We start from the raw sequence: 27,679 nt of genomic DNA, 5'->3' as shown, positions 1-27,679 counted from the left end.
TGCCCAGGCTGGAGTGCAATGGCACAATCTCAGCTCACTGCAACCTCTGCCTCCCTGGTTCAAGCAATTCTCCTGTCTCAGCCTATCAAGTAGCTGGGATTACAGGCACCTACCACCACGCCCAGCTAATTTTTGTATTTTTAGTAGAGATGGGGTTTCATCATGTTGGGCAGGCTGGTTTTGAACTCCTGACCTCAGGTGACCCACCCACCTCAGCCTCCCAAAGTGCTGGGATTACAGGCATGAACCACCATGCCTGACTAAAACTTCTATATTTTTTAAAAGCAAGGAAACAGCAGGAATCAGACAACTTGTTTTCTGGCTCAATCTCTGCTACTATAAGGGCCTTTTCACATAACACAGAACCATCTTAAATCTCATTTTGCATATCAAAAAAGGGTTTCAATTATATTCTTTTAAGGTCACTTCTGCCATTGACTACAAGGATTTCTGCATGAATAGCTTTTTGCCTTTAAATAATTCCTGTAGTTATTAAGTAAAACTCAGAACCATAATAACAGAAAAACGATTGGGGTTAATTTGCATTTCTTTTATAAATACAATAAAATTATATATCAAAGGTAACGGCCAGTATTTGTAAGCAGTAAAAACTCCTGTTTATCTTTCTTTTCCTTTTTTTAAATAAAAATAACATGAAGTAGTTCTTACCTATTCAAAACTACTTTCATTTTGGGGTCCTTCACATTTTGTTTTGTTTTTTTTTTCTGAGCCTTACGGAGATTTCATGGATATAACTGAAATATTAACACTTATCTTAAAATATGAGTGAAATTAAATAGATACTCTGCTGGTAGAATTACAAATTAGAATGACTGGAAAGCAACTGGTGATACATATAAAAGCCTTCATATAAATATTAAAGGACCTATTCATAAAGATGTTCACTGCACTATTATTTATGATAAAAATATGGAAAATGTATAGGAATGAATATTTCCAGTCATTAATTAAAACAGTATTTTGAAGAATATGTAATGATATGAGGAGAAATTCATAAAATCATTTCAAGCAAAAATAAAATACAAAATTAAGATGGTAATTCACACTTTTGCTAGCATATGTAAAAATAATTCAGGAGAAAGAGTAAAGGAAATATATCAAAATGGTAACAAATAACACGCTCTAAGTGGTACAGTTTTAGGTGATTTTCTTTTTTCTTTCTGGCCTTTTCCTGTATTTTATAATGTTTCCATTGAACACGTATTCATTTAATAATCAAGTCTTGCAGAATCAAGACATAGCAATGTAGTAACTGAATGGATTCTGACTCTGGGGTATTACAAGTTTTGTTTTCTACCATTTGAATGAGCACAGTTTAATAGAAAATTTCAATTCTGATGTTGTTCTCTAGACAGTATTAAGTAATTCTGTTTGAAATACATCAAGATTCCTTACCACAACTAAAACACATATACAAGTAGCTAAATAACTGCATTTGCTGAAGAATTTTCTAATGCAACTGAGCTGACGAAAGAAAAAAAGAGAATGAGAATACTTTGTGTTTATTATGTAAGTGAGCAAAATGATACCAAAATTTACTTAGAATTAATCTTCACTTCATAAAGAAAAAAGCCCAGGAGGAAGGAAAGCACAACGGTCCCCAATCAAGAAAGCTGTCTTAAAGGCTTATGATGCATCACCATAAAATTTGCTTTTAACATAAAACAGTCTTGTTTTACTATTCTTTGATAAAATACTTCCAAATATTTCCTTGCTTTTCCTTTGTATAGATAATATAAACATTATTAAAGTGATTTTTAAGTATATAAGTTATATACCTCAAAATTATTCTAATACAGAGGAAATAGTGAGGAAACAACAAAAATTCCAAAAGAGAAACCTTCAGACTTCCAAAGAAAAAAGGCTATTCTTTCTTTATTTTTTTTTTTTTTTTTTTTGAGACATAGTCTCACTATGTCGCCCAGGCTGGAGTGCAGTGGTGCAATCTCGGCTCACTGTAAGCTCCGCCTCCCAGGTTCATGCCATTCTCCTGCCTCAGCCTCTGGAGTAGCTGGGACTACAGGCGCCCGCCACCACGACCAGATAATTTTTTGTATTTTTAGTAGGGATGGGGTTTCACCATGTTAGCCAGGATGGTCTCGATCTCCTGACCTCGTGATCTGCCCGCCTCGGCCTCCCAAAGTGCTGGGATTACAGGTGTGAGCCACCACATCGGTCAAAGGCGATTAATTTCTAACCGTAGTAATAATATTTGAAACAGATGTCTATCTACTTTCAAATTCAAACTGGATCACGGTTTACACAGTTTAATAAAACTTTAATTAAGGCTCTGCAGTAGTGTAAACTGATCATGTCATGCAACTAAACACTTGTTTAATATTAAAATCTATTCAAGCTTCACTAATGCTAAAGTTAACCAGACATTTCATAATTCATCCAAGGGAAAATGTCATTCAAATTAATAAAAACATAAAATTTACCCTCTTATTTCACTACATAAACTTTTTTTTAGAAGCAAGCATTTGAAATAGAGATGGAAATATCTTAAATTGGAAAAAAAGGAAAGGAAACAACTTTGTTTCTAAAGAGCTTCTTTTTTGAAATTAGGCACTTATATTTCAATATGAACATTTTGCGATCAAATAATTTTGGGGCTTAGAAACATTTAATAAGAAAATAGTTTCTCCTTAAAATTGATCAATTAACTGTATATTTTCCTCATTCTGTTTTAGGAGGACAGTCTCATATAGCAACCTGGTAAAGTAAGCTGAGTGCCAATGCCATTTAAGACATCTAAAAATAAAGAACAAGAGTGAACATTTATTGAACAACTATTATATGCCAGGTATTTCGTGTAATTCCCACAACATCCTTACTGAATTGGTATTCTTATTATCTTCATTCTACAGATGAGGACACTGAGTGGGAGAGCTGGAATACAAACTCAGATATCTGCCTCGAAAGTTCAGTATAGAACCATCTACACTAGTTTTAGTCAAAATACAGAAGAGAATTTTTTTTCCTTTTTCATGTCCCAGAATGCATTTTCAAAACAAATGCAACAAATTATACATTTAAAAAATTCTAAGGTTCCTCACGTACTTTAAAAATAAAAATTTCTACCATTATGAAAAAATAAAGATCAGAACCATACAAAAGAAAGTCAGTTAACCAACACTGACCAAGCATCTTTTGGGTTCTATATTCCATTTTATAAAATATATAGAAAGAAACAAACAAGTTTTGACATTTCATACAGCTAAAACTGTGAGGATAGAAGTACACCAACAATTCAGGAAACTAGTAATTACAAATTGATTTTGCAAGAACAACAAGAACAGAGAAGAGTACATAAGAATGGAAGATAGTGCAGGCAGAGAAAGGGAGGGACTGAGTCAAACGGAATGAGATGAACAGAATATTTTCCCAAAGTGAATTATGAATCAGGTTCCAAAGAAAGAGAAAAGCACAAGAAGAAAAAATTCATAAATAAAACTTATACATGTTGGGTATAAAGGTTATCCAATTTTTTTTTCATTTTTAATCCAACTTCTAAGAAAAGAGTCCACATAAAGCGGACTTGCCTTAGTCTGTTTCACATTCTTTCTCATTTCTGATTCAAGGGTTTTATTATCATGAACCCTAATCCATTCACCATGGACAAGAACATTTTTTGTATTACTTAAGAACCTCAAATGTTTTCCTTAAGAGCAAACAATTCATGTAAAACAAGCAACTCTGCAGTTTTTAGTGGAGGCTTCCTATTTTATACTAAGAGCAAATGCTCCAAGATGAATTTCTAGGGGCTTTGATTATCTGTCTTCTCAACCGTATTTTAGCTAGCTTGATAAATATAATTTTCCTGTTAGCATATACTGACGGGCCATAGGGCAGGTTGCACAGAAGCATGATGAGATTAAAAATTTGGTATAGGTTATCTAGAAAACACCTCTGAAATCCCCACACATATAAAAATAATAGAGTTGACTGCTATATGAAAATATAGTCTCTTAAAAAGAAATTACTAATCAACCTGAAAATAATAAGCATGTATCAGGTTTCCCAGACATTTTCAAGAAATCTGAACATTTAAACAATCAGAGAACAGTATGAATAAATAATATTTTAGGAAAATAATACAACGGGCATTAACCTTTCAAAGAGGGAACCAGTTCAACTGCATAACACTTTAACCTGGTTCAGTTTTTGTTTTCATATTACCAAGAGTTTTTAAAAGAGACTTCCTGTGGGGAGTCAGAGAAACAAAGATAACCGATGAGGTACGCAGGGAAATTATCCCTTATTGATTAGTGAAAAGTTGTAATCACAGAGACTAATTTATCGTGTTGCTGGCAACCTCTGCGTCTTTTTTATCTCTGGTAAAATTAGCCATTATAATCTAATACAGTCAAACATGAAACCACATCTGACTTCTGAACAAAATCATTTCAACAACTGCATTAAAAGTTCTTAGCAAATAATTCTAAGAAAAGAATACAGTATTTATTGTGGCAGAATTATTTTCTACTAACCAAAATAATTTACGACTCCCAAGTAATGAGTTTATTCATAAAATTGTGTAAATGGTACTCTGTATAATTATTAGATTTGTAAGTATCAGTCTCATATAAAGAATTACAAAATCTTAGAGCTGAAAGGTTTAGAAGGGACTTAAGTCATAAACACTCCCTTCTGTCTCTGAAATTCCAAAACCACCAGAAGAAAAAAGGTACAAAGATGAAACAGTTATGGTACCTTGCTCTAAAGGAACTAATGCTATATGCTACTATTATTAACCAAGAAAAGATTTTCCCATTCCAGTTAGCCAATCTTCCATTTTAAGTGATCAGCCCAGATTCTAGATCATGACCTTTCCTGTCTCTCAACTGTACGCTCTTTTCTACATTCTACTTGACTTCCTCTCCTGAAAAAGAGAACAGATGTAAAATGCTAAAATAAGAACAATAAATGTATTGAAACATATTACTCTATCTCATCCATTACTGTGATGAAAAATTACAAACAAAAAATTATTTGACCTGAGAAATGAGAACACAAAGAAGATTTGAATTATATGAGATTAAGAAAGTTAAAGTAAAAAATAATCAACTAGTCCTTCCTTATTATATGGTTTCATAATACAATTAAGAAGGGTCATTCGATGATTTAAATGGCAGGTAAAATTAAAACAAATAAAAGGAAATACCCTTGACATGCATAACAAGCCTCCAGAATACACAAAGTCACAGAACAGAGGTCGCATCGTTAAATCCAGTAACATAATTTTAAAATAAGCTGCATCATTAGTGAAGCAAACATCTGATTATTTATGTTCAACATAAATATAATTTTCCATAATGGAAAAATTATATTTTGGAATCTAAGGAGTCACTAAGGAAGCTTTCTATTTGTTACAAATTATACTATATCTTATTACATTTTTGCAATATTTATATTCCTTTGGAAAATCAAGTGGTGACTACTGGATTAGCAAAAATGTGTTCATTTAACACAGAGATAGTACCTGTAATATCAAATATTTTAAATATTAAATATTTTAAAAAGCAAATTTGCTATTTTACTTTTAACATCATTTTAAACCTTGCTTTCCTCATAACTCCTTGGCTATATGTAAAATATATGTTTAATCTAGTTATTATGGAAACTAAAGATTTCTTTTGTACAGTAACTCTGCCTCAGCTGAACTCCACTGTCACAGCCAGTAGGCCTTACTGCATTTTGCTCTGCAAAAAAAATAACAACATCATGCTGAAGACAAAGGGGAGGTCCTCTCTGGAAAAGGTTTGTGAAGATATGAAGCCAGCTGGCTGGCTGGCAGACGATGACAGTATGGGCAGGCTGCAAACCAGCCTGGAAAACTGCTGCAGTCATTTCATTGCCATCCACTCTGGTGCATTCTGATAAATCAAATCAGAAGGATAAAGTATAGGTAATATCCCTATTACAGATGATGACTAGAGTCACTAAAATATTAGAGAAAATTTAATCACAGGAGTTACAAGATGAAACTCTTCTTGAAAGTTTTTATTGTGGTGTTTAGTACATACTTTCTGGTCTTCCTGGTAATTTAACATCAATCCTCCATCAAGTCATACAATGAGTGTATGTCACGGTGCTTCCTTCAAAATAATTTTAAGTTTAAAAATATCATTTCAGATATTATCAACTGATTTCAAATGAGTCTTTTTCTTCATCTTGCATCCCTCTACCCTTAGCAAGTTACCTGGGCTATCCAGTTCCTCACATTCACTAAAATGTCACTGTAGTTAAGACAATATAGGGATCAAACAGAAAAGTCAATATTAGTAAATATGTGGTAACTTTGCTCTAAAAACACATTGCCAGTACTCTCTGTATAGAAATGTTATATAACTGAAAGGGTAGAATAAGGGAGAGTACATCATTTAAAGTTCAAAATATATTTTTCCATAGATTTTAAACATTGTCTCTCTTTATCCACCTCTCTCCTCAGGATATGATCAATAACCCGTCTCTATCTTGAAGGCTCTTTAATTATCAACCTTTGTGCTCTAACAGCACCTTCCACATGGAATTACCATCTCATACAGCTGTCACACATGTCTCCTTGCCTCAGGGGTCTTTCAAGCTCATGAACCACCAAGGCTGATTGTCAGTCATCTTTGTTTCATCAATAACCAGTAGAATATCTGGCTCTAACAGACCTCCAACATTTGAGTATGGATTTAGAAGCAGAGGGTCCTACATTAGAATCCAGCACTACAACTGGCTGAACCTCACTGTGCATTAAAATCTTTCATCTGTAAAATGGGTTGACAGTAACTACTATCTTCAATGTGACCGGCCTAGCACACTGCCTAGCACATATAAAAGAAAACCACGGTAGCCTCTTGGGTGGGTGGGTGTGTGTGTGTTTTCTGCTGTTACTTGTATACAACTGCATTTCAACCATCCACATTAAGTTTAAATGTCACCTCTTTTATCCACAGCCCCTCATGTTTCCCTAATTTTGTGTTGTAATTATTTCTTAGCAATCTGACAAATTTCTAAGGTCTGTGTATGCTCAAGTATAAGGTCACGGAAGAATTTAACACATATAATCATGGGAGGGGGTCTAGCTTTTAATTTTCTTTTAACAGGGGTAATCATGTCTCGGTAAGTTAAAACTTGTGTAGATCCTCAAGGGAGAAACCAGTCAATATAATCCACTGGATTTTTTTTAAAGCCCTTGACAAGGTACTACCACAAAAGTTATTATAATGAACTGAGTCATCATAGGATTCGATGAATTTTTACTGGAGAAACAAAGACCAGTGAAAAAAGGAATTATTTTGGCAAGAAAACCATAAACAGGGAATGTGCTGGAAGTAGCCTTAACATTTTTATAAATGATGTAAAAGAGGAAATATAGATTAAATTTTCCAGGTCTGCAAAAGACACTAAGTTTTTCCAGCATGTGAAATGCCAAGGCAGTGGGATAACCTACAAGATTTCCAAAACTTTATGAGTTACTAGGGGGAAAAAATCAAATAAGATTCAAATTGGAAAACTATAGGGTTACTGTACTTCTCAGGATAAGGGCCTTAGTTATCACAAAAAGGAGCTAGAAGTCACCTCTGGGACACTGCATTAATAAGTTCCTGCAGCCAAAAAAGCTAACAACGGCACAGACATCACTAGAGAAGAGAAAATATGGTTCTCATCTTATTTAACATCAGAGTTCATCTTTACTTGAAATACTACATGCAATTTCTGGTCTTACATAGAGTAGCCCTCCAAAAATATCTGCTGCTGAATAAAAAAAAAATCTATAACCTTGCTTTCACCAAAAAAAAAAAAAAAAAATAGAAACTGAGGAAAATTCAAAAAAATAAAAATGAAATAAATGATCAGGTGAACCATAGGACAGCCATATAAACAAAAACAAAGATCAGCATTCTTTCAGTCTAGAAAGGTGAAGGCTGCAAGGAAACATTATAGATGGGAAGACTCTACATACCCCATAAATGATGGACAGCATGGACAAAGCAGAGTGCTAAGGACATGCTGCCATACTTCAGCTAGAATACCCACTTTGGTTGAGGAGAAATATGAAGTGAAGAAAAGAAGGTAAAATCTAATCACTTTCCAAATATAGCAGTTTCACTAATGGCTGAGCACTGTGGTTTAGATTGAGGATAACTAAGGTATTTGGAGGACTTAATAGCAAATTTAAAAAGTAAAATCATAAAACACCAATTCTAGTCTTCCCTAATATATTCATTACCTAAAGACAGAATAACAGACTGAATCAACTTCACATTTCATGTTCTCAACAACTTCTCATTTTGTCTTTCCCATATTAGGTCTACTTGTGCTCTGAATTATTTTTTGTAGTGTATCATCTGTGATTTTTTTTTTTTTTGAGACGGCATTCCACTCTTGTTGCCCAGGCTAGAGTGCAATGGCGCAATCTCGGCTCACTGCAACCTCCGCCTCCTGGGTTCAAGCGATTCTCCTGCCTCAGCCTTCCAAGTAGCTGGCATTACAGGCTTGTGCCACCACACCTGGCTAGTTTTGTATTTTTAGTAGAGATGGGGTTTCACCATGTTGGTCAGGCTGGTCTCGAACTCCTGGCCTCAAGTGATTCACCCGCCTCAGCCTCCCAAAGTGCTAGGATTACAGGCATGAGCCACCCGCCCAGCCTTAACTGTGAATTTAAACATCTTTCTCTTTAGAGCAGGACTAGATCATCTCTTTTGACACACTTTACAATATGGTATCAAAATCATTCATGTTGCATAAATATTTAATAATTCCATTTGTAAGAAAGACATTATTCACAAACTACAGATATAAAATATTATTGTTAAACTGCATTACACCTTCCAGGTTTAGGACAGATAAGCCACAAAAGGAATTTAGAGGCTCATGGTAAGCCAGGGTGCATACAAGTATGTTTGAAGAAAAATGTTTAAGAATGCATAACAGCTTTCAAACCACAAGTATAAACACATGAAATTTCAAATAAAAGCTAGAAAGGTGTTGATGAAAACCTGTATAATGTAATTACAGATTTTTGTATATCAAAGAGATTATATAAAGAAATAAAAAGTGTCTAGATCTAAGTAATATCTACAATATATTTTATATAACACGTCTGTGCCATTTTTAGCTATTTTTGCTGTGGAAATACATTCCTTTGAATGTTCAAAACAAACATTTCATAAAAACATTTTAAGTGAAACTACATAATCAAATAAGTGATTACATAACAAAATAGAAATGTATCTCGCTCTTATTAGTTTACAATGTTACTAAAATATATTAAGACTATGCCTACAAAATACCAAATCATCATTCCACTTACTCTAACTTCGTAATTTCCAATCAGAGAATGATGGAGTTAGTAAAGAAATACTCTTGATATTCACAATAAAAATGAGTGGGTTTTTTTGTTTTTTGTTTTTTGTTTTTGGCTCAGAGAAAAAGCAGTTACATAAAATAGCGTTTTTTGATTAAGCGCAAACGTGAGAAAAATAGGAAAAAATGAAAAGGGAGGGAAAAATCATAAGGTGAGGAGTAAAAGAGAATGCAAATGAGCATTCCTGTATTGTTAGGATTTGGGGAAAAATCACTGCAATTCTGATACTCGGATTGTGGTAAATAAAGCAGAGTTTTGTTTTGTTTTGTTTTTTAAGGAGAAGGTGAGTTTTCTCTTTAAATTGTCAAGTCTGAGCTATTCAAGAAATAAAGACATTAAGTTACAGTCCTTGTACCAAGCATATCAAATACACCCCATGCTAATCACAAATAAATTTTAACAGCTAAAAAACTTGAAAACTGAGTTATTCAAAACAATTTTCAATGTTTTTGTGGCTCTGTAAATCAAGAGACTGCAATTAGAAGAAAATGAAGAAAATGTAGTACACAAAATCTTTAATGTGGCTTGAAATATTCTGTATTTCAAGACAATGTATTTATAAGAAGTTTTGGATTATCTGCCATTTTTATAAATACCTTTTTTTTTAGTAAGTGTCAAAAGTCAAATCGTATGAAACATTTTTTGAAAGAAGTTCATTTATATATGGCTGTCTATCTCAGTCTTAACAGACTTCACAGAATGCTGAAACGATAAAATTTAAATAATTTTATGTTATTGAATGAAGAATTTTTATAACTTCTATATTTAAGGAGGAAGAATATAGTATCCATAAATATGCATAATTATGGGGTAGGAAATACATAATTTGCCTACAAAAATCACAAGGGTTTGATGACTGAAGCAAGGAGTGAATCGGGTCCATTGAGAATTACTAAGAAAAACATAATCAAACATAAATGCCACAGCATACAAAGATCATTTTCCAAATTGGTTCCAGAAATAGCTCCTAGGTTACCATGAAAAGCTAATTTAATTCAATTAAACTATGTAGTATGGTTTTTCTCTTCAGAGAGGGTTTAAATATTTTCATTTGCTACAGATGTTAATGATAAGTATTTAAAGGAGTGATTGATTTAATCTTGAGTGAGATGCAGATTCAAAGCTGTTGAATAAGGACTTTTGAATGAAAACAACTTTTACTGACACATATACTCTAACTACTAGAGCATCCATTATGTATGAAGTACACAAAGTAAAGCCCCTAACAAAAAGGACTTTTGTTTACATTAAGTCCTGTCATATAAATTCAATATTAATTCCTACTCAAAATTATAGGACAAGATAAAATATTTAGAGACAATGTTTGTTCCCCCATATTAGTACATCACTAGAATCCAACCTCGAACATGCAATGGTGGGAAAAGATTTACAATTTAAAATGTAAATAGTAGTTAAGCTAAATTTATTTTGGAATAATTTAGGTTTCCCTGGATACCTTTTCCACGTTAATCTCAACATTATATAAATTCATTCACAGTCACTCACGATGAGTAAGTAATGCCTCCACAACAGCCTGGTCGTGGGTTCTTCTGAGTCCATCTGGCTTTTGGCTAGAAGACTGGAATGACTCATAAAAATGAAGCAACCTGAGGTCACCTACTCCAGGTCTTTTAAACAGAATTGCCAACTGCTTACCAGGTGGTTCCAATTTCCAAGAATACTTAAAATAAGGGAGAAACTCATTCTAGATACACCATTTTATTTTTATATTGTCTCTGGCCACAGAATTTGGTAAGGAAGGAAGCTCTTTTGAAATGTAGATTACCAATCATCTGAGGGCCAGAAATCACTGCATGTCTTGGATTGAGAATATTATATAAATAAAGTCAAGTGAAAAAGAAAGGAAGAACACAAAACCACAGTATATTATGCTCTCAATTCAGTAAAGAAAAAAAAGACCCAAAATGCTAATGGTGGCTACTTCTGTGTGGTTAAAAAAAAAAAAAAAAAAGTGACTGATTTTTATTTGAGTTCCCTGTTTCCCAAGTTCACTTCAATGAACACTCTTTACAATTACAAAAAATAACAATAAGTAACTTTTTAGAAAATATTATACACAGTAAAGCTCATGCTCAGTGAGCTGCAGAGGCCCAGTATGTACTCACAGGTATAGGGCTGAAAGTTTTTTACTGGGTAGCGAAGGAAAGCATTCATTTTTACCTTTAAAAAGAAAAAGAGTTTTTAAAAAAAAAAAAAAAAAAGACAGGAGCTGGTTTCCTGTTCTATGATGAGTGAGATAACTGTAGGAACAACCCCTGGCAGTAAGAATGATCCTTTCATTTCAGGAGATAATAAACTGGTGAAAGTGTTTAGCCAATTGTTTGTATCAATTTTTCCCCCTAGTGAGTTCTGAGGAACATTAATTCAATGATATACACAGGGAAAAAATACAAGTCCCACGGTCAAATACCACTTTTGGGGACTGTCAATATTAATGCATGTTAATACAACAAAGGCTCAGAAAGGGTTGCATTTAAAAACATCAGAAATTGCCAGATTTCATTATTTACTTGCTTAGCAAACACTTCTGTGGTGTTTACTATGCACCTGTCATTGTTCTAAACACTTTAAAAATCAAAATTCTAATCCTCAGACAGCCCTATGATGTAAATACTGTTATTGGCATTGACATTTTACAGAGGATGAAACAGAAACACAGAAGGTGCAATAACTTGCCCAAGGTCTCACAACTAGGAAATGATACAGCCACGATTCAAACCTAGACAAACTCCCACAGTTAACCAGGAGGCTATGCTGCCATCCATGAGATCCCTCTTGGGCTGCACACCTAACATTCCATGAAACCACTGTTCCATGAAACACACTGGGAAAACAAATGAAATCAGGTAAAACATACTGTTACACGTAAATTCCTCATCTGGATTAGTCAAATAGCTCATATTACTTCAAACCCCAATTTTTCATTTACTGTGTGACAAAGTAGAAGTAACAGTGGTGTTAGACCTTAAAAAAATTCTAGAATGTAATTATTAAACAAGAGAGATTTGATTAAATTATGTTCCCTCTCTGTTGGCATTTAATTTTATTAGGCATCACAATTCAAACGAATATACTCTCAAGTGCCTCTTAATTTCCAGAGGTTTTGTGTGGCAAGATTATTGGCCCAGTTTTCTTCTTCACGTCTATCAAACGTTTAAAATAGTCTAAGAAATATAACGAGCAGGAAGATGAGGAACTCTGTGATCTTTAACTAACAGATTACACATTAAATATGTTTCAGAATGCATACATCGATGTAGATGGAGTCACTGATGCATGATTAAATTTAAAATGAAAGTCACAAAATGATATAGATGATCTTATTTTCATTTAAAAATACATAGCAACGCATAAGAAAATTCCTAAGGGATACACACACATATACATACATACATATATACAAAACTATTAATTTTAGGTAATAGTATAAAGCACTTTATTTTCTTAAGGTTTATATGAAATTCTAATTTTCCTGCCAAGATTTATTGTTTGTGTCATCACTGGGAAAAGCTTTTAATATTCAAATATTAAGAGCCTGAGTAATAAATGCAGCTTAACAAGAGCCACTTAGACATGCCCTTTTAGCTGCTTGCGATCCTGAGTAAATGACAGTCCCTCCTATTACTCTCTACTGCTGCACCTGTTTATTTTTTACTAGACCTAATCACAAACCTAAATTGTAACTATTATGTATAGTTGTTTATTTCCTGCTCCCTTCCCAGCCCTCCCAAACAGTGGCAAACATCCACCTTTTTGCATCCACAATGCCTAGTACAGTGCCGGGTCCTATACAGTGAATCTATAAAGATGCAGTGTTTGTGAAAGAGTGAAGGAAACAAAGCACGTGGATAGAAGGTACACAGACTATCAAGTCACGAGATGTTCTAATAAACTGACTGACAGTATTTATATAAGAACTTAGGTTTGTGCATCATTCTGCATGGACAGAAGCATATAATCTGGGGTGGAAAGCAGATGTCCAAAAGAGGTAAGGGAGTATGACTGTTCTCATCAATCCAAGAAAACTTCAAAGAAGAGGCTTTCAGAAGCTGAATCAACAGAAAATAGGGCTTTAATTGACAGAGCTCCTGATAAGCTGAGGGGATTGATTTATAAACAGACAATGTAAAAGGGTGTGGGCAGGAGTGGAAAAGAACCCCAAGGGTACTGCAGAAAATTCAGGTTAGTAAAAGCAGGGAAGTTATTCCGGAGATGACCAGAATCTGGAAAGATAGAGTCCTATAGAGAAGGATACCTTGGGAAGAACAATGACTTTCAGTGTAGGAATACAGGCAGCCCAAACTGATCTCACAGAAAGGGAGCCAAGGAAATAAATACCCTCACTCCCCACCCTCCCTCTACTCTCCTGCTGTGGCTCCCCAGTGACCTAAGATTTTAGAAGTCAAAGTTGTTCATCCAGGTTATTTTCCCTGCAGAGAGCACGAGGTAGAAGGGCTGAGAGTGGTTCTGGAGAGGCAACCAAAATATATCTGACATAGAAGACAACGGTAATAAGAAGTTTTGGCAAAATGGGGCAACACACAATGTTCAGATACAGAAAAAACTCTTGACAAATTGAAGAGGATCAAAAGAAACCATGGAAGAAAATTACTAAATACATAAAAATGAAGCGATGCCACAACTGTTGGCAAGCCCATTTGAGCATTGCACCACGTTCCATAATAAGGGGAAAGATTTCAGGATAATCCTCCATTATGTGGACTATCATGGCTAAATGTGTATTGGAAAACAGCAGAATAGTAGCTTGTTTCAGAAAAAAGAATTGATGATAATTTAATACATTTTATAGATGGTCGTAAAGTATACTAGTTAGATAAAATTCACTGATTTCTATCAAGAGATTAATTTAGACAAAGGCACCATCATTACAGACTTCCTTGGAATCATTTTAGATTCGTAAATCATCAAATTAACTAGTGACAGATGTGTCTGTACTTGTTTAAGTTCCTATCTATCTAACTGCTATAAAAATGACTAAAATGTTTATCTCAAGACAGCCAGGCAAGAAACGTTATAAACAGATATATTGGATTGTATCTTTTTCCTTTAGCCGATAACTAAATACAATCTCCAGAAAAATCATTTCCAAACTTGCTACTTAATATCTTCCAAAGCTGATGCCACATGCAGCCATATCCTTGTTGAAAGACAGGAAAAAATAAAATTAGCTGAATCAAAACTACTGGCCTCTAAAAGAGTACATCCAACAGCACTACACAACTATTTACTGAATGCCTACTACGTCCTAGCACTTTGCAAAGGGGCTGGAGTACAATGATGTGTAACATCCCGATCTAACAATGCAGACTTTACAATGAATTCTTTCAAGAAGCATCCAAAGATTTCAAAGCTGAGGGTTAGAGGAAAATGACACTCAGACCTGATTAGAGGAATTCTGCCTTGCTTCCCCTATTTCATACTGGCAGACTTCACTGAAAATGAAGTGAAGAGATGCTCATTCAAGGATGCTCACCACTCTGCTTTTCAGAAAGAACCAACCATCTCAGTGTAGTCCAAGAATCATCTCCACTCACTAAGAAGCTTACCGCAATACTTCCTAGGACATACTATACGCTCTCACGTGGAAGAAGCTTGCAGCCCATGAGATATTTGAGATGAGGTAAAGAGGTGATATCTGGGAATTCTAAGAAGGTGCTGAGGTCTGAAATTCAAAAGTAAAAGTAACTCTTGAACCAGTGAACTGCTGCAATGTAGATCCTGGCACATCCCCAGCCCCCAGCCCCGGAAAAAAAAAGATGATTCAACTCCATGATTCTTCTATTCCATGATAAGAACAATGTCTGATCAGTCTCTCAAGGTTCCACCCTTGGGCAAGCCAACAAACCCTTCACCTACATCATTTTCACAGCCTCCCACATGGCCTTATTCAGGCACTCTTGCTCACACTACGCACAGACACGCTAAATCCTATTTGTTCACTTCTCTGTTTAAAATCCTCCAGAGTGTTCAACAGAATATACTTTGAATAAAATGCATACTTCATGCCATGAACCTCACCACCTCTGTGACCTCATTCCTACCACTTCCTCTAATTGCCTGAGTCCAGCCTTCCTGGCCAGTGAGTGCCTAGCTTGCTACTCTTAGAGACAGCCCTAGTGCGTCCTCTGCTAGGAAGTTCTTTCAGATCTTCATGGGGTTGGCTCTTTCTTCTTACTCAAGAATATCCTTACAGAGGCCTCCCTTGACCATCTCATATAAAGTAGCCCAGTCACATGCTGTCATATCATCCTGTCCTGTTTTCCTAACGGCAAATTTCACTATTGGAAATAATCCTATTCTTGTGTTTGTTGATAGCTCATTGTGTTTTCACTCCCTAGAAGTTCAATGACAGCAAGGATCCTGTTTCTCTTATAGTCACAGTGTCCCCACAGTGTATAACAGTGCCACACAAAGAGTGTAAAATGAATGTAATTAGAATATTGGCATGTAAGTGGATGTCCTAAACATCATGCAAAGTATTGCCTGATGTAAATTATACATTATCCTTCTTACTACTGTGATGGGCTTTAAAAATACCCAGAAATAACATAACAAATTGTCCTTTTTGTCTACTCCTAAATCTTGGCTTATTTCTCTCTCTCTCTGTACTCCATCCCTAAGAAGTTTTATTTTCACTCAACTTAAATTATTAAGTCAATATAAGTGACTTTTTAATCTACCTTTCTAGCCACAACCTCTCCTTTCCCTGAATTCTGGCCTGCCTATACATATCTCAACAATTCTACTTCAATTTCTGCCATCACATAAAATTCAGCATATGGAAACCTGAAATTATTAACAGTATCTCTAAGGCAAAATCAGTTTTTCCTTCTGTCCTTAATACTTTTACCAACCATCCTCCGAATACCCATATTTAAAAGCTATAAATGATCCTGATTGTGAAATTCAAGAACTGGGAGAGACTGGAGGACAACAAGTAAAGAGGTCTTCAAGCTTTTTTAAAGCTGTGTTAGCCTTTTATAAAACAAAAGCTTACCAGGAAGTCTGATATGTAAAACAGATGAATTTGCAGTTGTTCTGGGAGTTAAACTGGTAGTCTCTGAAGAAAACTTCAAAAAGAACCACTAATCTGGTCCAAACTTCCTTTTTCTTCTCCCTAACCCCCTTCAACACACACACACACACACACACACAGAGAGAGAGAGAGAGAGAGAGAGAGAGAGAATTATAGAGCAGAAAATATAAGTCTAGAGACCTTAAATCTTCTTTGCAGGTAAGAAATAGTAATTCTGCCCAACACAGTTATCACCCAGAACAATGCCGACCACATAGAAACAACTTAGGAGTCAAGGTCCCAAAAGATCCGTATTAGCTCGATACTTACATGCATCAGAAATGATTATCAGTTATTGCAAAGTTATACATTTCATGCATGGCTTTTACAGGGTGACATGAAATCTTCAGAGTTTAGAGTATAACTGCCAGCTTCTACTTATAGACATATTTACCCACTTCGAGTGAAAGAAGTCAAATATAAGTCCAGTGAAAATAACTGTGGCACCGTGAAAAAAAAGTAAAGTCTCAATTTCATAGCCAACCTCGCCTCACTTTCTATTTCTAAGCATGGTTTTCAAACTCTCTGGGCCTCATCCTCTTCAGCATTATTAACGTGTGTGATGACATGCTAAGACTCTTTCAATCCTAAGTCTATGATCTGCTATTACACTATTCTAAAGTATTTCCCTTGAGCTACTGCATCCACAAAGAATCAGTATCACAAGTTAGAGGCAATTTGGAAAAGAACCAATCGTCCTACATGGATTTCTTGAGTATCTATCATATACCAGGTACTGGGCTGGGCATCGGAAATTCAGAGAAAAAGAAAGAAGGGACACTGTCTCACCTCAATGAGACAAAGGCCAACAAGGAAGCGCCTAGCAAGTAACCATATAGCACAGAGGTGGACACCAAAAAGAGGGGCACTGAGAAGCCTGAGATGCAGAGGCAGTGGTGAGGGGGCTTCTGAAAATCAGGAAGGCTCTGCTAGGTTGGAGTAGGTGACAACTGACTCTAGATTTGGATGATAATACGAGTTGAGTGCTCAGAAAGAGCTGGAGGAGGTGCTATATGTGGCAAAAGATAAGCACTGCCTTATATTTTAAACTGCCTTATACTTTTAAACAAATAATAGTAAGTCAGCATTTACTGTAATAAAAATACTTTATCAGGCCATCTCTCACAGTTCCCAAAGCTTATGAGGAAAAATTTAAGTCAATTTCCTTTTAATAAATATTATTTAACGACTGGAACATTTTGAGAAACATACATAAGCAGGCCGTGGCAGCACATCACTCAGGGACAATAATCTAAGAGCGAATTTCAGACAACCTAGCCTAGACTAAATGCTGGGCAGCACCTGGCAGACAAGGTGGCAAAGCCCCTATAAATAGTGATGATTCACTAACATGACATAAATCAAGATTTTAACTCACCAAAAACTAACATTTTGATTTAAAAACACAAATCAGTGCCATTAAACTTCATCAGCGGCCTCTAGTACATGAGTAATGAGATCATATCAACTTATATCATGTAACTAAAAGGAAAGGGTGGTTTTCTAAATGGTAATTCAGATTGGACAAATAACACACTGTATCAAGTTTTGTAGCTCTAGGCCATATTTTGCTAAACACAAAGGTACATTATGCATGACTAAAGAAAACAGTGAAAATCAGAGCAATTAATTTCCCAGCTATGTTTCCCATAAAGACATCACTACTATGATCTGATTATAACAAACTTTTTTGCACTGCACAATGATCTAAGTGTGTAATAACTTACATATTTCACTAAGATGTAATATCCTTCAAAACATCCTTATAATGAAAGTTTTTCCAAAAACATTATTGATCCCTGGAATGTCTCATGTTTTAAAACTACTGACAAATCCTTTACTATTTTCTTTACAGTTAGAAATAATTCTTCTTGATCACTAGTGTGTAAAGAGCTATAAAGTACAAAGACTGAATATTTTCTTAAATACTAACGTCCCAGTTGACACAGGACATTTCCCATAACTTGCCCAAAACAATAATTAGGAGAGTTGTCACTGGAATCCTAAAAATATATGTAAGAAAACAGATTCGTTGGCATCAATTTAGCACAGCAAGAGATTTCCATTAAGTGCTTTTTCAAATTATTTGCAAACACTTTTTAGTGTTTGCAATGAACCCTCTCATTTCCACTAGAGCCTTTCGTGTTTCTTTGCAGAACTCAGGAACCTTTTCTCAGGTGGCTCTGCTTCGCTGCAGATAAGTTTGGTATTAACACATTATCTGTTGGAGGTAATGAAACGGCTCTCTTCCTCCGTTTTCTTTCACTGGCAACTTTGTGGCCGCTCGTAGTCACTGACCTCACCTTGGTGGAAAGGTGGCTAAAAAAACAGCAGTTCCTAATAACTCAAGGAAACTGCAGCGTTTCCATTCAGAACAAACAGCAGGACCCAGCTGGAGGGGTGTCCGCACCGCAGCGGACAACTTCCAAAGGCTCTTCTCCAACACCGCCAAAGACAGGGGGAAACACGGAGCCTGGACAGAAAAAGGGATGAGCAGAGAGAAGGGCGCAGAGAGCAAGAGACAGGGGAGCCAGGAAGACCTGGAGCGAAAGCCTCTTGAGAGAGAGAGAGAGAGACACCAAAAGAGTGTGCGAGAGTGACAGAGCGAAGAGGATGAAGGGACAGAGGAGGGAGACACTGGGAGAGCCAGAGCAGGCGGTGGGAAGAGGGAGACAGACGCACGGAAGGAGAGAGAGACCGCGGGGAAAGGCAAAGGATAACAATAAGGAGAGGAAGGGAGAAAGAAGAGGAGGGAGAGAATGAAAGACCCAGAACTTGAGAGAGAGGCAGAGAGAGAGACAGAGAAGAGACAGACAACAGAAGCAAAGACGGAGCCCAGTCCGAGGAGCCGGGACCAGTCCCGCTGCGCACTTTCCCCCGCGGCAAAGCTGGGTCTCGGGAGGCGTCCGGGGCAGGTGGGTGCCTGCGGGTCCCGCCGGGGCTGGCCCTGGGCCCCCGCCCCGCCAGGCTCCCTCCCATTTCCCGGATTCCGCGACTGCCCTCAGCTCGCCCTCCCGCCCCATCCCTCCGCTCGCAGGTCCGACTCCCTGCCTTGGCGCGTCCCTCCAGCTCCGAAGCACGTGTCCCGCCCGCCGCCGCCGCTGCTGCCCCTGCCCCGACTCCTCGCCTGCGCGGGCACGAGGCCTCGGGGTCCGGGCAGAGCCGCCCGCGCACAAAGCCGAGGCGGCCACCGCCTGACCCCCTCCCCGCCGCCGCCGCCACCGCCCCACGGCCGCGCAGCCCGCCCCCTCCCTCGCGCGCTCCGTCTTGCCTGGGGCGACCACCGCCCAGCCCCGCACCCAGTTGCTGCCCGTCCCGCACCACTCCTCGCTCTGCCCGGCTCCTGCCGGCTCGGCCGCCCCCCGCGCGCTCGGGAACTCGGCCACCCGGCCACCCACAGGGGACGGGGCCCCGCCGCGCGCGCCTTACCCGCGGCTACGCTCCCAGCTCACGCGTCCTCGGCGCCGCGGTTTCCGCACTGCACTGCCCGGCGCCCCGCGAGGCCCCGCCGACTCCGCGCCCCGCGCCCGGCCGTGCCGTCAACTTCTGGCCGCCGCGGCCGCTCCGCCGCCGCCGCCACCGCGGGACTTTTTTTTTTTTTTTTTTTTTTTTTTTTTTTTTTTTTTTCCTCTCGCTCCTCGGCTGCCTCTGGAATTTTTTTTTTTCACTTGCCCTCTCCAGCTCCCACTAGTGATTGGAGACTGAGAGCCAAGTACTTAGCGGAGGGATTACACTTCTCATCGCACTTGGAGCGGCCCCAGCACCGCCGCCTGTGTGCGGAGCGCGGAGCCGACTTGGGGAGCTGCGGCGTGCGGGCCGGAGGCAGCCCGGTTCGAGGGGTGCGCTTCCCAAGCCCGTTCGCTGCTCAGAGCATCCCCAAGATTTCCATCATAGGTCCTGTCCTGGTTATGTTTAAGAAGGTTTCCAGAAAACCTCCTGGTTTGAGGAACAAAGATTCGTGGGATTATTGTACCTTGGGAGCTGGAAAGGGCTCGCAGAGATGATAGAATGTCGTGGATTTCAACTTTTCAGGGCCATAGGCACTTTTCAGAAATTGATGAAACGTTGACACACCTCGTAAAAAATGAACACATCAAAATTATGCCTGCAGTTTGAGGTGGGAGTTTTAAGAATCTTGAAATATATACAGTTGAGCGTCCAAGGAAAATGAAATATTTCCCTTCTACATATTTTTTGAAACCGTTAAACGAAAACTAACAACCACCAAAAAATAAAAACCCAAAAGAGAAAACCCATTCCATTTGTATTTGATGACAATTTACAGTTAGTCGTGTTTCTTTTGGAAAAGCATGTAACATCTCATACTTTGTGGTCTCCTTGCTAGGTCTTTAAGTGTTGAAACACTTTCTAAGTGGGTAAATACAAAGTAAGCTAGCTCACAGAAGATTTGGGGAGAATAGTTAACCTCTTTAAAAGCAGCTATTTTGCCAACTGTATTTCCCAGGGAGATATCTCGTGACTTCCAAACACTCTTTTCCTTTCAATACCTTTCAGCTTCCCACTCTCCAGCATTACTTAGTTTCTCCTTTTGTAAAATTTTTTTCTTCCAAAATGTTGACAAACCGTCTCTGGTCACCACCAAGTGTGTGATCTAAGTCTTTTTTTTTTTTTTTTTTTTTTTTTAACACTTTTTCAGCCTGAAGTAACTTTCTTCCAATTTTCTTCATATGTATTTCTATATTCAATTCTTAGCCTACTATTTTCCATCAACTCCTCCTTTTCCTTAAATTGTTTCTATTAAATCTTTTTTAAACATTAAATGTAATCTTTTTGCACTTACCAATAAAAAAATTCATTTGCGTATCAATTTATTTTATGCAGCTTGCACTTAGAGCAGGCAGTGCCCCCAATGTTTGTTGAGTGTATGAAAATGTGGTCATGTTTTTTCTATAAAAGCAATGTTAGAGTCTCCACAAAGGTCTTTTTGCCCCATGATATATCTGCCTTGTGATTTCTGATGCCAAACTGGAAGAAGAAAGGTATCTGAAAGAAAATTTCCAAAGCAGGTGAAATTAGTCATTGGCATCATCTGACCTTCCTTATTCAACCACTGTTCCAGTCCCCAGTGCCAGTACGCATCCTCTTGCCCCAAGAATTCCAAGATAGAATCAATTCATTTTACTCTCATCCCAATTCTTCCCTAATACCCTCACTTCCACCCCTTCCCCTTTTCCACCTCCTTTCTTTCAAAACTATAAAGGATATGACTACCTAGATAACCTTCTACCTGGTCCTCAATCCAATTTTTCATCATCTCCATCCTCTTGTATTAGCTAAGTTTTTTGCCGGGAGAAGGGGACTCGAAGACACTGTAATTAGAACTTCTACACCATTAAAATAAAAGTCAAAGCAAGGAATTATGAGCTATCACATAATTAACTAAAAATAATAAAATTTAAAAATGAAATGTGAGTTTAGAAATATGAGTTTTAAATATTGAAAATAAGATACCAAATTATAATTCCTTACAGAGCTTATGATTGTATACATAGAAAAGCTTAATTTACTGGAAATCCATAGAACTAAAAATGTAATGTATTGATCATTGTCAATATCTAATCAACATTAAGCAAGTTTAAAGAGGAAAGAAACCTGAATCTATCCTTTCTACTGTGTGAATTACTGATAATTTTTATTTGACAGCTGCATAATCTCCCTTAGAATTGCAGTACTCATAAACTGCAGTGAAATAAAGCAGACATTATGCAGAATGTTTTGGAGCTAGGGGTATTGTCACCTGTATCTTTTCAGAAGTTGCGCTAAGGATTATCTTTCCTTGGCTTAACTCCTCCATTCAGCAAATATCTTTCAGAGAATCTGCTGGGTATAAGATACTGATTCAGGAAATACAGGCATCTCTGGATAGAGAAGACACAGATTGCACTTCAATCAACTTACAGACAAGGAGATAGATTTTTTTAAATACCTTGTTTAAATATATTTTTAAAAATTCCAAATCAGAGAACAAAGGAAATTCCTGTAGGTCTTCAGGATGAAAAAAAAGCACTCCAGGTGGGAGAAAATGGGGTTCAGGGGAGACTGTGCTTAAGGTGGGCCTTAGATGGTAGTATTTCTGTAAGCAGGAATGGGGAGCCTTGGAAAGAAGCTATTCAACAATCAACATTTTTGAGTGCCTATGACAAACCAAGCCCTGGTATTTGAGATTCAAACTCTGTCCATTCCTTCTTGAAACTCATAATACAGAAGAAACAAGATACTTAAACAAAAAAGAACTTTCTATGAGAAGTACATTAATGCATGAACACACAATTATTGGAGCATAGGAAAATGAACTATTCTGCCTAGAAATGTCAGGAAAACCTTCATAGAGCAGTCACATTTTATAAGGGTCCTGAAGGATCTCTAGAGATCAAAGCGGGGCTAGAAAGAGAATAAACATTCTAAGCAAGGAGAACACTATGAAAAAGCATGGCATGTTTAGAGAACAGCTGGTATCTCAGTGCTGCTGTCCAAATGAGGAGGAGAAGGTGCAGCAGATGACACTCTTAAGCTAAGCAGGGTTCAGAAATTACCTTCCCAAACATACTAATGAAATTGATTTTTTCCTTATTAGGTAATGGAGCAGCATTGGAGATTTGTAAGCCAGGGAGTCAAATGGTGGACTGGGATTTTCAGGAGATCATTTAGAGATACCTGGAGAGGGAAAAATGAAAGCACTAAACTAATTAAGAGTCCGTCATTGAAAGAAGGAAAACTTGAACCAAGACAATGGTGTAACTACCAAGATTACCAGCAGACTCCAAAGACACTTCAGATATTGGTGACTGTAGCCTGCGATTCTGGTGCTTTTAAAGGCCATAGGAGCCAGATGTGGTGGCACATGCATGTAGTCATAGATACATAGTCATACAAAGAGGCAGCGGTGGGAGGATCCTTTGAGTTCAAGACCAGCCCGAGCAACATAGTGAGACCCCCACATGCCCATACCATCTCTAAATAAATAAGTAAATAGAGACCACTGTGGGGAAAAGAATAGAAAACAGGGGCTTCACTGGGTGGCACGACAAATTTTAGCAAAAGTAACATTTTGTTTTCCCCTCTGCTTCTACATGAGGAAACCAGGGCAGTGTATATGAGGACTCTCAAAATACTTGCAGGCATATTTCTCATTAAGAAAGACATTTGCCCAGGCCCACTGGAATTGAACTATTTTGGGAATTTATAAGTAGGGAAATAGGACAGACCTGGGGACACAGCTTGCTTCTATGCTATCAGCCTCCCCTTCTCCTTCCTCTTCATGGATATCCTCACTCCTATCACTTTCCTTTTCCACCCTCCTCTTCTCTCAAAACTGTAAGGGATTTGACCACCATTAATATTGTGTCATAAATCAAGGCATATCATGCTAAGTAACATTCTAGAACATGTGCTTTTAAACTATTTCTCTCTAATTGTGGAATAAAAGTCTGCCTCTTTTGAGGTACAGTATTTTAGGAATCAGGTGAAGGAAATATTTTTCAGTGTAAGAGAGATCTTTTTCTTGCTCTTCTGTTCCTACTGCTGTGGTTGTCGTATTGTCCACTGCAACATGTTGACTCTACATAAACAAAATAAGTGGTTAAGCCTCTCAACAAATGTAGCTTCCATAATAAAAGCCACATTTATGGCGTGGTCAGGCACACTACTAAGTAGTTCACATTTGTTATCAACCTGAGGTCTCATAATAAGGTATTAGTTTATTTCCATTTTACAAATGAGGAAAGCAAGGCACAGAGAAGTTATATAACATTCCCAAGGCCATGCTAGAAATTGGAAGAGGCAGGATTTAAACATGAATTGTCTGACTCCAGCACCTCAGACTTAATCAGTGCACTAAACTGCTTCTATAGCAATGAGAATGTTTCTTGGTTTTTGTTTTTTGAGATGGAGTCTCACTCTGTTGCCCAGACTGGAGTGCAGTGGTGTGATCTCAGCTCATTGCAATCTCTGCTTGCTAAGGTTCAAGCGATTCTCCTGCCTCAGCCTCCCAAGTAGCTGGGATTACAGGTGCACACCACCACACCCAGTTAATTTTTGTATTTTAAGTAGAGACAAAGTTTCACCACTTTTGGCCAGGCTAGTCTCAAACTGCTGACCTCAGGCCATCTGCCCGCCTCGGCCTCCCAAAGTGCTGGGATTACAGGCATGACCCACTGCACCCAGCTGAGAATGTTTTAAGTAGACATTGAACAGACACTCTACAAAAACATGTCAAGATCTTGAAGCTAAGATATTATGGGAGCTTGATCTTAGAACATACGGAAAAGCAGGGTACTTGAGTCCTCTATATTTCTTTAAACACATTTTTGAGGTTCTGAAAGCTAGCTGCTGGGGGGAAAAGCTGGTGATAGCAGAGACCTGGGAAGCAATGAGGTCTGTGGCTTTTAAAACTCATCTCTCTGGGTCAGTGCTTAATCACCTTGGCTAGGCCTTTTGCCAAGTTGTAAGCTTCGTTAGGATCTTTTCCCTGTCTTTTACTACTCTCCGCCGGTGTTTTGCTAGCTAAAAATGGGTGCTTTTAGCTCAAAAGCAGATTTTTGCATGTTGTGCTGTGGATTGCATCATAAAGTAGCAAGATTTCCCTCACAGAAGCATTTAGCAAAGGTAGAGATGGGAAACTGTGGAAGGAGTTCGGGCCTACAGGGGGTTGAAGGACAGACTCAAAAATTCTCTAAGACTCCTTTCTACTTTATGATTCTGTATTTAAAATATTATGAATAATTTTAATATTAACACAAATATCAATACAAATATAATTTTATATAATGTATATAAATACTGTTAGCATGTGAATATGGATATTAATTCACATTAATATTTATTAATAAATTTTAATGTTTATTAATATTAAATAAATATGAATTTTTAATTTATTTCATTATTTGTTCATTAAATTTATTTAATTAAATGATGAACTATTAATAATAAATTAATAAATATTAATGTGAATTAATATATTTCTTGTTTGTTTGAGACAGAGCCTCGCTCTGTCACCCAGGCTGGAGTGCAGTGGCAAGATATCAGCTCACAGCAACCTCCACCTGCTGGGTTCAAGCATTTCTTGTACCTCAGTCTCTGAAGTAGCTGGAATTACAGGCATGTGCCAGCACGCCCAGATAATTTTTGTATTTTTAGTAGAGATGGAGTCTCATCATGTTGGCCAGGCTGGTCTCAAACTACTGACCGCAAATGATCCATTCACCTCTGCCTCCCAAAGTGCTGGGATTACATGGGTGAGTCACTGCACCCAGCCTGAATTAATATATTTCTGATTATTCATTCTGGTATATAATATGTCAGTGATAACCTCACAATTAAAATACACATCAGATTACTCTCATATCTGCTATATTTTCTGCTTATCATTTTATTTGGTTTTATATAAAACAACTATGATTATATATGGGAAGAAATAACACAGATATTCTAGTTCTGTAGCAATTTAATTATGTCTAATATGTAAGTTAAAGAAAAATAGAACTCCTCAATTGAAACAGAAACAAGTCATAAACTATGAAAACATCTGAAGTAGCTAAGCTACTGATTCTGTTTTTAAAGAGAAAAAAAATCTCTTTGGTAGGCCAAGATGGGAGGATCCCTGGAGGCCAGGAGTTTGAGACCAGCCTGGGCTATATAGGGAGATCCCATCTCTAAAAAAAAGTAAAAAATTAGTTGGGTGTGGTGGCACATGCTTGTAGTCCTAGCTACTCAGGATGCTGAGGAAGGAGGACTGATTGACACCAGAAGTTTGAGGCTGCACTGAGCAATGATCGATCCACTGCCTGGGCAACAGAACAAGATCTGTCTCACTTTAAAAAAAAAAAAAAAGAAAAAGAAGGCCGGGCACGGTGGCTCACGCCTGTGATCCCAGCACTTTGGGAGGCCGAGACAGGCAGATCACGAGGTCAGGAGATCGAGACCATCCTGACTGACACGGTGAAACCCCATTTCTACTAAACAAATTACAAAAAATTAGCCTGGCATGATGGCGGGCACCTATAGTCCCAGCTACTCCAGAGGCTGAGGCAGGAGAATGGTGTGAACCCAGGAGGCAGAGCTTGCAGTGAGCTGAGATGGTGCCACTGCACTCCAGCCTGGGTGACAGTGTGAGACTCCGTCTCAAAAAAAAAAAAAAAAAACTGAAGTAGAAATGTTAAAATGATTTTACTTTTTTTTTGCTGTCAATATTGTTCCAACTTTTCTTAATAAAAGCAGATATCATACCCACATGTTTATATGCTGCCAAATTATGCAGGACTTGATAATAAATTAATCTCTTTGAAGTCACATTTGAATACAATGTCATATTAATAGTTTTTTGAATTTTTAAATATTTCTAAAGTTAGAGCATCTTTTATTCTGAACCATCCTAATCCATACACCTACATAATTCCTAAAACTAGAAAATGAGGAAAAAATTCTGTAACAAAACTTATAAAAATAATTCCTACATCTGTTTCTTTAGAGTCTCATGTTCCTGATGACTTTTTCCTTCTAAAATGATTTGCCAACCTTGGAACTTTTCAGTGTTTTCCCTGACTCACAGTATATTTACAGTGTGTGCCTCAGGAAGAAATATACAGCAACTATTTCCTTCTGTACTAGAAAAAAACACAGAAAAGTTAGGTAACAAAAACAGATGAAGAGCAATTTTCTGATTAAACTACCTGAAAAGGATGAGTTTACTAAAAACTTATTAACTAAAAACCTATTCTTTCCATCATATTCTCTTAAATTGATAGAATTATTTAAGGCTAGTAGAGAAAAGAAATTTAAATTCTATTCCATAATTTTAGAGACTGTGCCTTATTTAAATTCATAAAGCTTTTAACATTGTGTTAATCAGAAATAATATTGGATATTACCACATTAACTGTAAGAAGACATTGTAGGAATTCCTTTTTGATATTCCTAATTATAAAACTAATGTCTGCATTGAGACTGTGAAGATACTCATGGAAAGCTATACAGATCTCCCACCTACCAAACCATGAAGACAATGATGTCCAGGACATGCTGCAGGATGAAGCCCCAGCCTCTTTGGCAATATTCAAGGAATCCTAAAAAAGTTTCATGCTACTTTTAATGGAAAGGAAAATGACAGAACCAAAGTCAAAGGAGGAAAGACAAAAAAAGAGAGAAAACGAGTCCTCTAA

General features: G+C 37.4%; 1 protein-coding gene across 10 annotated transcripts in view; it reads right to left on the bottom strand.

Moving 5' to 3' along the window:
- BMPR1B (bone morphogenetic protein receptor type 1B) overlaps nt 1–20,050 on the bottom strand; it is a 403,442-nt gene extending 383,392 nt beyond the window's left edge. For all 10 annotated transcript variants that reach the window (XM_065545250.2, XM_074040175.1, XM_065545249.2 and 7 more), the window contains exon 1: nt 19,932–20,050. The gene's annotated coding sequence lies outside the window, so the exon portion shown is untranslated. The remainder of the gene's footprint in view (nt 1–19,931) is intronic.
- Nucleotides 20,051–27,679: the final 7,629 nt, after the last annotated feature.

This window comes from Macaca fascicularis, chromosome 5 (genome assembly GCF_037993035.2).
Source record: "Macaca fascicularis isolate 582-1 chromosome 5, T2T-MFA8v1.1".
NCBI lineage: Eukaryota > Metazoa > Chordata > Mammalia > Primates > Cercopithecidae > Macaca > Macaca fascicularis.
The sequence above is the reverse complement of the archived record's forward strand: the minus strand, read 5'-3'. Positions and strand labels throughout refer to the sequence as shown.